The sequence below is a fragment of the Bos javanicus genome, chromosome 10, assembly GCF_032452875.1.
Source record: "Bos javanicus breed banteng chromosome 10, ARS-OSU_banteng_1.0, whole genome shotgun sequence".
Taxonomy (NCBI): domain Eukaryota; kingdom Metazoa; phylum Chordata; class Mammalia; order Artiodactyla; family Bovidae; genus Bos; species Bos javanicus.
The window spans coordinates 6735732-6746849 of NC_083877.1; positions in this window are offsets into that span (position 1 = coordinate 6735732).

The following is an 11118-nucleotide window of genomic DNA, read 5'->3' on the forward strand; positions in this document are numbered from 1 at the left end:
CCCGTAAAGTCAGAGGTGTAGGTGAAAGCACAAAGCAGAAAGTAGGCAGACTCTGGTTTTGGGGGTAGATTGCTCGAGAATTTCCAGGGGGACTCCTGAGGCTCGATCCCGCCTTTGCGTGTGCCGAGCCTCCTTCCTCATGACCTTTGCCAGGGGCGGAGCTCCTCACGCTGGCTCCCGGCAGTGATAGAATTCCAGTTGAGCTATTCCAGATCCTGAAAAGTGCTGCACTCAATATGCAATATGCACTCAATATGCAATATGCCGGCTCCCGGCAATTCCCCATCTCAGAATTAGCACAATCCATTGCTTTTCACTTGTACTCCTCACTCAAGTCCTGACTCCATCTCTCTGATACTTACTGTCGATAAGATTATTTTTCTAGAGAGCATCCCATATCACCTTCCAAATCAGGCCTGGTGGACAAAGCCCTGCATCCTTCATGGAAATATGACTTGAGCTTGGCTGACTAGCATGAATCTCAAGACTGGGGTAGAAGCTACTGGGTGTTACTCCTCTCTTCTCGCTAGACTTGAACTTGAGAGCTTTTGAAGCAAGAGAGCCCACAGGTATCCTGCTTCCATGAATGAGGAAGAGCCTGGAGACACCAGGGCCACACTTGGAGCCAGAAAAACAGGCCAGCAGAAGGCAGAACAGAGAACTCGGGGAAAATAAACCCTGGGAATGAATATCTTTGGAGGCCTGAATCTAATGTAATAGAAGTCAGATCTCACTCCTGGACTTCTTAGTAACTGAGCCACTTAATTCCCTTCAGGGGGCAAGCCAGTTTGTACTCGTTTTCCTGTCACTGCAGTCTGAAGAGTCCCAGCAGATGTATGCTTTATAGATTCCTTTCACAATAATCACTGATTCGTAGAGACTCTTGGAACTTGAGCCTCAGCACCATTATTTATCAATATCCCACCATCTTCTTTCTGAATACTTGTTTTGTTTCATTTGCAGAGTTCTTTAAGGATAGAAACTTATCATGTTAGCTGATCTTTTTATGGCCTACATATTTCTATTCTATTTCTTAATTGCTTTAGCTGATTTGTTTTCTCACTGCATTTTCTTTTATATCTCAAGCTTTTCTCTTTATCACCAATTCTATTTGAAATCCTTGCTAATGAGTTCCCTGAGAGTTATAACTTATTTATTAGTTCTGTAATGATATTAAGTCTCAATTCACTTCCATAGTATTGAAATCTCCTTTCTCTGTTATTTTACCACCTAGTCTTTGAACTTTCACTTTAGTGAATTTATATTGTCAATACTATTATTAATTGCTCTAAATCATCCGTTGTTCTGAAATGAGAAAGAGTGAGAGACATTTCTTCTTTTCCTTGAGTTATATTTTCTTCTAGAGTAGATTCATTGTCTATCTCTTCACTTGCTCACTTCCTTAATCTAATTCACTTATGGTTCAAATGAATTATGGTATGTTTCTCTAGTTACCATACCATTTCTTTTCTTCTTGCTCATGTCTGAAGTGGGCTGCCATGTCTAGACTCTAGGGCAGTGTTTTTCAACTCAGGGTGATTTTGTACCCCAGAAAACATGGGGATATTTTTGGTTGTCACAACTCGGGTAGGAGTTGGTGGGGGGGGTTTGCTACTGACCTTTAACAGGTAGAGGTCAGGGATACTGCTAAACATTCTTTAATGCACACGGTACCCCACTCCCCCACAACCGAGAATTATCTGGCTGAAAATGTTAAGTGATCAAGTTGAGAAACCCTGCTCTAGGGGCTTCTGTTCATCTGATGTCTGATCTATGACATGAAGCCACTGTCCTTGTTATTCTTCCATATTTCTCTTCCTTTAAAAAGAAGAACTTTCAAGCTGATTACTGGGCTTTCCTCGTTTCTCTGTATAACTGGAGGGGAGAAGGGAAGAGTCCTTCGGGGACTGCGTGTACCTGTTATTATGGTACCCGGGCTTTGCTCTGTTTTCTGAGATTTCTTATAACCAGGAAGCCTCTCCCTGGGTGGAGGAGTATCTATTTCTATGGCTTCCAATCATATTCCTAACTCAGCATGAAACCAAGAAAATGGTGAGATCGTGCAGTTCTTCTGACGCCTGTTTTTTGTGGGGCTTCTTTTGGCCGCACTGCATGGCATGTAGGATCCTGAGCAATGATCAGACCTGTGCCCGCTGCAGTGGAAGGGCAGATTCTTAACCACTGGGCCCCACTGGCCCCAGGGAAGTCCCTTTCCTGCCTCTGTGGCCATCCTGTGGTGATGGTGGCTTCTCTTTAGGGATCTGTGACTTTTCCCTGGTCTATCTGCTGACCACCTCAGTCCATTTCTCGCCTGTGTGTGTTTGGGTGAGCTCAGTCGTGCCTCACTTTTTGCGACCCCATGGACTGCAGCCCACCAGGCTCCTCTGTCTATGGAACTTTCTACGCAAGAATATTGGAGTGGGTTGCCATTTCCTTCTCCAGGGGATCTTCCAAGCCCAGGGATCAAATCTGCGTCTCTTAGGTCTCCCGCATTGTCAGGTGGGTTCTTTACCACCAGTGCCATCTGGGAAACCACTGGAAGTTGTTGAGATTGGATCAAACAACCTAATTCTTTTGCCTTGCTCAGTTGGGCTGGGATAAGATGAAGAGAGGGTCAACGGTAAGAATCTCTTTATTGCTTGGCTACTACTTACTTTTCGAAGTTTTGACCTAAAGTTGTACTCCTTTCCTTGCTTTATTGCTATTGGTGAAACCTCTCTATCTCTCTCTCTCAATCTCTCTCTCTTTCTGTTTTATGAAGATTTTATCAGGTGGTAAGAACAGGAGATCTTTGTGTTCAGTCTGTTTTCTTTCCCTCCAATGTTCCTACTATAGCAATAGGTATTATTGCTCAATAATTATTGCTCAATATTGCCCTGACTCAATATTTTATTATGCCAATATTACTTTATTATCAATCTTGGATGGCTATGAAACCAGGCCACCCAGGAAGCCACAAATCAGTATACTCACTTGTCAAATATAGTTTTCAAAACACATGGGAGAATTGACAGTCTATGGCCATACCACCCAGAACAGGCCCAATCTCATCTGATCTTGGAAGCTAAGCAAGGTTGGGCCTGATTAGTACTCGGATGGGAGAATCCACAAACCTCTGAACCTCAGAGTCCAGTCTTTCTGCCTCGGACAGGCCTGGCACACAGATGTGCTGACTGTTCTGATCACTGGCGAGAGCTCTGTAGCTTTCAACATTCACCTTCACTAACAGCTACTCCCTGAGAAAGGCAGCATGCAGGGCACCATCTGCCAACAGACGCAGTCCTCCCATCTGCAATGCTCAGGGGGAAAGCTGAGCAAAGAGGCGGCTCCACAGACAGCCCAGCCAACACCCTGGCAGGATTTCTGGCCACAAAAACATTGCACTCCCTGTATGTGCTGCGTTTGGAATGCCTCCAAATTTGCTAGACTCTAGTCAATGAGGACCTAGCAGCTGGACATAAATACTCATTTTTCATAGCCAGGAGAGGGTCAACTCCACAAGGGCTGTCTCTATCTGGCTTTGGCTTGCTGGTTTCTCTTCCACAGCTACAGTTCATGAGAGATCATAAAGCTGGCTGAAAGCAGGTGGGAGCTATTTCTGGCTGTAGGCCAAGAAAGCAGCAGATAGAGAGGCAGGAAATGATCAGCCCTTTTTCTCCCCAAGTGGCCAGCCTCCCAACCACTGAAGTTCCAGGAAGACTCTGAAAACTTCAAGAAATTCTGTGAAATCTTTCAACTGATTAATTCCATAGTTATATTCAGTTTAGTTAAGTTCAGTTCAGTCGCTCAGTTGTGTCCTACACTTTGCGACCCCATGAATCACAGCACGCCAGGCCTCCCTGTCCATCACCAACTCCCAGAATTCACTCAGACTCACATCCATAGAGTCAGTGATGCCATCGAGCCATCTCATCCTCTGTCGTCCCCTTCTCCTCCTGTCCCCAATCCCTCCCAGCATCAGAGTCTTTTCCAATGAGTCAACTCTTCGCATGAGGTGGCCAAAGTACTGGAGTTTCAGCTTTAGCATCATTCCTTCCAAAGAAATCCCAGGGCTGATCTCCTTCAGAATGGTCTGGTTGGATCTCCTTGCGGTCCAAGGGACTCTCAAGAGTCTTCTCTAACACCACAGTTCAAAAGCATCAATTCTTTGGCACTCAGCTTTCTTCACAGTCCAACTCTCACATCCATACATGACCACTGGAAAAACCATAGCCTTGACTAGACAGACCTTTGTTGGCAAAGTAATGTCTCTGCTTTTCAATATGCTATCTAGGTTGGTGATAGCTTTCCTTCCAAGGAGTAAGCGTCTTTTAATTTCATGGCTGTAGTCACCATCTGTAGTGATTTGGGAGCCCAGAAAAATAAAGTCTGATACTGTTTCCACTGTTTCCCCATCTATTTCCCATGAAGTAATGGGACCAGATGCCATGATCTTCGTTTTCTGAATGTTGAGCTTTAAGCCAACTTTTTCACTCTCCTCTTTCACCTTCATCAAGAGGCTTTTTAGTTCCTCTTCACTTTCTGCCATAAGGGTGGTGTCATCTGCATATCTGAGGTTATTGATATTTCTCCCAGCAATCTTGATTCCAGCTTGTGCTTCTTCCAGCCCAGCGTTTCTCATGATGTATTCTGCATATAAGTTAAATAAACAGGGTGACAAGATACAGCCTTGACGTACTCCTTTTCCTATTTGGAACCAGTCTGTTGTTCCATGTCCAGTTCTAACCATTGCTTCCTGACCTGCATACAAATTTCTCAAGAGGCAGATCAGGTGGTCTGGTATTCCCATCTCTTACAGAATTTTCCACAGTTTCTTGTGATCCACACAGTCAAAGGCTTTGGCATAGTCAATAAAGCAGAAATAGATGTTTTTCTGGAACTCTCGTGCTTTTTTGATGATCCAGCGGATGTTGGCAATTTGATCTCTGGTTCCTCTGCCTTTTCTAAAATCAGTTTGAACATCTGGAAGTTCACGGTTCACATATTGCTGAAGCCTGGCTTGGAGAATTTTGAGCATTACTTTACCAGCATCTGAGATGAGTGCAATTGTGCAGTAGTCTGAGCTTTCTTTGGCATTGCCTTTCTTTGGGACTGGAATGAAAACTGACCTTTTCCAGTCCTGTGGCCACTGCTGAGTTTTCCAAATTTGCTGGCATATTGAGTACAGCACTTTCACAGCATCATCTTTCAGGATTTGAAAGAGCTCAACTGGAATGCCATCACCTCTACTAGCTTTGTTCATAGTGATGCTTTCTAAGGCCACTTGATTTCACATTCCAGGATGTCTGGCTCTAGGCCAGTGACCACACCATCGTGATTATCTGGGTCGTGAAGCTCTTTTTTGTATAGTTCTTCTGTGTATTCTCGCCACCTCTTAATATCTTCTGCTTCTGTTAGGTCCATGCCATTTCTGTCCTTTATCAAGCCCATCTTTGCATGAAATGTTCCCTTGGTATCTCTAATTTTCTTGAAGAGATCTCTAGTCTTTCCCATTCTGTTGTTTTCCTCTATTTCTTTGCATTGATCACTGAGGAAGGCTTTCTTATCTCTTCTTGCTATTCTTTGGAATTCTGCATTCAGATGCTTAAATCTTTCCTTTTCTCCTTTGCTTTTTGCTTCTCTTCTTTTCACAGCTATTTGTAAGGCCTCCCCAGACAGCCATTTTGCTTTTTTGCATTTCTTTTCCATGGGGATGGTCTTGATCCCTGTCTCCTGTACAATGTCATGAACCTCATTCCATAGTTCATCAGGCACTCTATCTATCAGATCTAGGCCCTTAAATCTATTTCTCACTTCCAGTGTATAATCATAAGGGAATGGATTTAGGTCATACCTGAATGGTCTAGTGGTTTTCCCTACTTTCTTCAATTTAAGTCTGAATTTGGCAATAAGGAGTTCATGATCTGAGCCACAGTCAGTTCCTGGTCTTGTTTTTGCTGACTGTATAGCGCTTCTCCATCTTTGGCTGCAAAGACTATAATCAATCTGATTTCGGTGTTGACCATCTGGTGATGTCCATGTGTAGAGTCTTCTCTTGTGGTGTTGGAAGAGGGTGTTTGCTATGACCTGTGCATTTTCTTGGCAAAACTCTACTAGTCTTTGCCCTGCTTCATTCTGTATTCCAAGGCCAAATGTGCCTGTTACTCCAGGTGTTTCTTGACTTCCTACTTTTGCATTCCAGTCTCCTATAATGAAAAGGACATCTTTTTTGGGTGTTAGTTCTAAAAGGTCTTGTGGGTCTTCATAGAACCATTCAACTTCAGCTTCTTCAGCGTTCCTGGTTGGGGCATAGACTTGGATTACTGTGATATTGAATGGTTTGCCTTGAAAACGAACAGAGATCATTCTGTCGTTTTTGAGATTGCATCCAAGTACTGCATTTCGGACTCTTTTGTTGACCATGATGGCTACTCCACTTCTTCTGAGGGATTCCTGCCCGCAGTAGTAGATATAATGGTCATCTGAGTTAAATTCACCCATTCCAGTCCATTTTGTTCACTAATTCCTAGAATGTCGACATTCACTCTTGCCATCTCTTGTTTGACCACTTCCAATTTGCCTTGATTCGTGGACCTGACAATCCAGGTTCCTATGCAATATTACTCTTTACAGCATCGGACCTTGCTTCTATCACCAGTCACATCCACAGCTGGGTGTTATTTTTGCTTTGGCTCCATCCCTTCATTCTTTCAGGAGTTATTTCTCCACTGATCTCCAGTAGCATATTGGGCACCTACTGACCTGGGGAGTTCCTCTTTCAGTATTCTATCATTTTGCCTTTTCATACTGTTCATGGGGTTCTCAAGGCAAGAATACTGAAGTGGTTTGCCATTCCCTTCTCCAGTAGACCACATTCTGTCAGATCTCTCCACCATGACCCACCCATCTTGGGTTGCCCCACGGGCATGGCTTAGTTTCATTGAGTTAGACAAGGCTGTGGTCCTAGTGTGATTAGAATGACTAGTTTTCTGTGAGTATGGTTTCAGTGTGTCTGCACTCCCATGCCCTCTTGCAACACCTACCGTCTTAATTGGGTTTCTCTTACCTTGGTCGTGGGGTATCTCTTCAGAGCTGCTCCAGCAAAGCGCAGCCGCTGCTCCTTACCTTGGACAAGGGGTATCTCCTCACCGCCGCCCTTCCTGACCTTTAACATGGGATAGCTCCTCTAGGCCCTCCTGCGCCCGCGCAGCCATGGCTCTTTGGACGTGGGGTTGCTCCTCCTGGCCGCCGCCCCTGGCCTCAGACACGGGGTAGCTCCTCTCCGCCGTTCCTGCGCCATCGCAGCCTGGCACTCTCGGCCGCTGCCCCTGACCTCGGACGTGGGATAACTCCTCTTGGCTGCTGCCCTTTGGGCATGGGGTCCTCCCGGCTTCTGCCCCTGACCTCGGACGTGGGGTAGCTCCTCACGGCCGCGCTTCGCTTAGTGCGCCGGTCGCAGCCGCCACCATAAAATGGTATGGTAGCTATATTAGCCACCATAAAACTGGTAGGAAAATAATTTTTCAATTATTTGTTTCTTGGAATTCAACCAGTGGCTAACCCGCTCAGGATAGGCTGAGGAGATGTGACCAAATCAGACAGCAGACCCTCATCATCCCTAGAGTTTCCTTTGGTTTCTGAAAGTTTGAAACCTGACTCTGTTGCAGACTCATGTCAACTGTTTGGCTTGCATGCATGCTCAGTCGTATCTGACTCTTTGCAACTCTGTGGACCGTAACCTGCAAGGCTCCTCTGTCTATGGGATTCTCCAGACAAAAAAACTGGAGTATGTTGCCATGTCCTGCTCTAGGAAGTTTTTCTGACCCAGGGATCAAATCCGTGTCTCTTGTGTCTCCTGCGTTGACAGGTGGATTCTTTACCAATGAACCACCTGGGAACCCTAGGCTGTTTGGCAGCTGTCAGCAAATTGTTAATTGGCAAACTGGCTTTTGATGAAATCGTTTTCAGGGACATGACCTAGAGCCCACTTCCCTCCCAAACACTGGTCCCTTACTACCCACTCTGGCCCTTAGCAAGTTGCCCATTCCAGGCTCTGGCATTGACAACCTGTTCCTGAGCCTAGTCTGCTTCCCAGGTCTCTGACCTCAGCTCACACCTGGCCAAAACCAGCCATTGCAGGGCCATTAATCAACTGGCTTGACTTACCTTAAGCCTTCTAAACTACTCATCCTTGATCTCTCAGAATCGTTGTCTCTGTCTTTCTCAAAGTTCTTTGTTGTTTTAAACTGTAAGTCCTGCGGATTACCCTTCCAGGTCAAGGCTGCTACCCTCTGGTGGAGTAAGCTGGCCCTCCTTGGTCACAGTGGAACGCCTTCAGAGTCATTCTAACTCATCCTCTCCATTTTTTGCTCTATTGGTATCTCTGAGCTACTTTTACTCCCAACACTTCTGGCAACAAAGGTGTCGGGTGTTTTCCAACACCCCTTCTTTAACTCTGCTACATCAGCTGGCTGCCCTGCAAACGAATTGAATTCTGACACTACCTACCTGGAATTGAAGCTGAAGCTCCAATAATTTGGCCACTTGATGTGAATATCTAACTTATTGGAAAAGATCCTGATGCTGGGCAAGATTGAAGGCAGAAGGAGAAGAGGGCAACAGAGGATGAGATGGTTGGATGGCATCACCAATTCAGTGGACATGAACTTGGGTAAACTCCGGAAGATAGTGAGGGACAGGGAGGCCTGGCGTGCTGCAGTCCATGGGGTCGCAAAGAGTTGGACATGACTTGGCAGCTGAACAACCACCACCACCTGGAATTAGAATCAGAGCCCACGAGTTAACGACTCAATTCCACACAACCGCCCCACTTCAAATGCTAGTCTTAAGCCCCAGGTTGTCACAGATGCTTCTGATCAACTAGTTATAAATTCGGGGTAGGGGGTCCCATAGACTCTCCCTCAGTTTTGATAATTTGCTAGAAAGGCTCACAGAATGCAGGAAAACAAATTTGTTGGTTTATTATAAAGGATTCAACTCAGGAAACAGCCAAATGAAAGAGATGCATAGGGCAGGGTTTGGGGGTGGGTGAAGGCCCTCTCTGGGTGTACCGCCCTCCCAGCACCTTGATGTGTTCAGCAGCCCAGAAGCTCTCTGAGCCCCATCATTGAGGGATTTTTTTTTTTTTTTAATGGAGGTTTCATTACATGCTGCTGCTGCTGCTGCTAAGTCGCTTCAGTCGTGTCCAACTCTGTGTGACCCCATAGACGGAAGCCCACCAGGCTCCCCCATCCCTGGGATTCTCCAGGCAAGAACACTGGAGTGGGGTGCCATTGCCTTCTCCATTCATTACATAGATATGCTTAATTAAATCACTGGTCCTTGGTCATTAACTCAATGTCTAGCCCCTCTTCTTTTCCTGAGGTGGGAGGACGGGGCCTGGGGAAAGGTGTTGAGGTGAAAATTTCAACCCTCTCATCTTGCCGGGGTCTTTCTGGTGAACCAGCCCTCACCTTGACCCTATCCAGGGACCCCAACCACCAGTCATCTAATCAGCATACAAAGGACACTCTTATTATTCTGTACATTCCAAAGGTGACCTGCTGTGGTCTCAGTAGAAGTGAGCTGCCAACCCTGCCGGGAGCCAGAGAGAGACATTCCACTCGTGACAAAGGTCATGAGGAAGGGGGCTTGGCATACGCAAAGGCGGGATAGAGCCTCAGGAATCCCCTTGGATATTCTCGAGCATCTATCCCCCAAAAACCAGAGTCTGCCTACTTTATTGCTTTGTGCTCTCACCTCTGACTTTACTGGGGGCTGTCCCCTACCACCATCTCACTCTCTGTCACAAAGAGTTAACTTACAGCTCCAATTAATAAAAGTTCCTGGGCAATTAGGAGTGTTTAAATCCAAACCCCTCAGATCGCTCTCTAACTTGCCTGACAAGTTTACCCGGACTCCTACAGCTATGCATACGATTGTCCACAGTCTCCCAGCCTCGAGAGGCACGGGAAGCTTAAGATATTCAAATAGCTTAGAGCCTCTCAGAGAGTTAGAAACTATCAGAATAAAACTAGTAAAAGATTTCATTGATGAACCAATGCTTGCTGCCAAGTCTCCACATCCCCTGTGTTGTATCCTTGAATGTGTATTAATTAATAGTTGGTATGTAGAAAAAATAAGTAGTGGCCTTGGTGTTAGTAACTTTAGACCCTTAAGATAATAAATTCTTTCCTTTGTTGTAAACCCATTACACATCCGCCCTATAGGAATGCAATTTTATCTTCGGAAGATGGTGCCAAACCTTAAAATAATTACTCTTAGAGAAAATAAGTCTTTGTCGATAAGTCTTTGTCAAGAGTCATAAAATGTTAATAAGCCTTCTGGCCAGAAGATGATGTAAATCTTCTTACATTTGTATATGTATATGTAAAAACCTAAACCATTTGTATATGATAAATTTGCAGGAAAGAAACCCTGGTTTTTGATAAGGATCAAAGACTGCTGACTTTGCACCCCCTATTATCCTCTATGTGTAACTTAGGGTATATAAGCCCCTGTTGAAAATAAAGCTATGGGCCTTGCTCACCAACGCTTGGTCCCCCCATGTCATTCTTCCCCTCAATTTCCAGCTGAGTCTCCATCTGGAGCGCGGATATCCTCTGCGACCATTTATTTGCCTGGGCTTCTAAGACCCACTCGAGAAGGTGTCTAAGGTAGGGCACCTTCCGCTATTCGAGAGGGCACCTACGGCCTCCGTGGTCAGAGCTAACCTGGTGTCACAGGTTATATTGATTTTCCGTGTAAACCAAGCTACTCAGCTTCTTTTCTCCACTGAATTTTCCTACTGAGCTATCCTCGTTCTATTATTCTTTATATCTTTGATGAATAAATAAATAAATAGTCGCCAACGCCGTCTCTCCTTCGAATACCCTGGATCAGCCGGGGCTGGACTCCGGCACAACCCAACCTGATACAGCCAGCCTCTTCCATCTGAACTTGAACTGTGGGACATAGAGACCCGGAGCTGGGAGCTGCTTGGCATCAAGGGCAGAGCTCTGAGCAGAAGATCCCTCAGTTCATGCTCTTGAGTTTCCTACCGTCTGCTTGTTTAAATTTTTCTTAGATTGCATAAGATCTGATATTGCAAGTTCAGCATCAGATCTATATCACACCAGG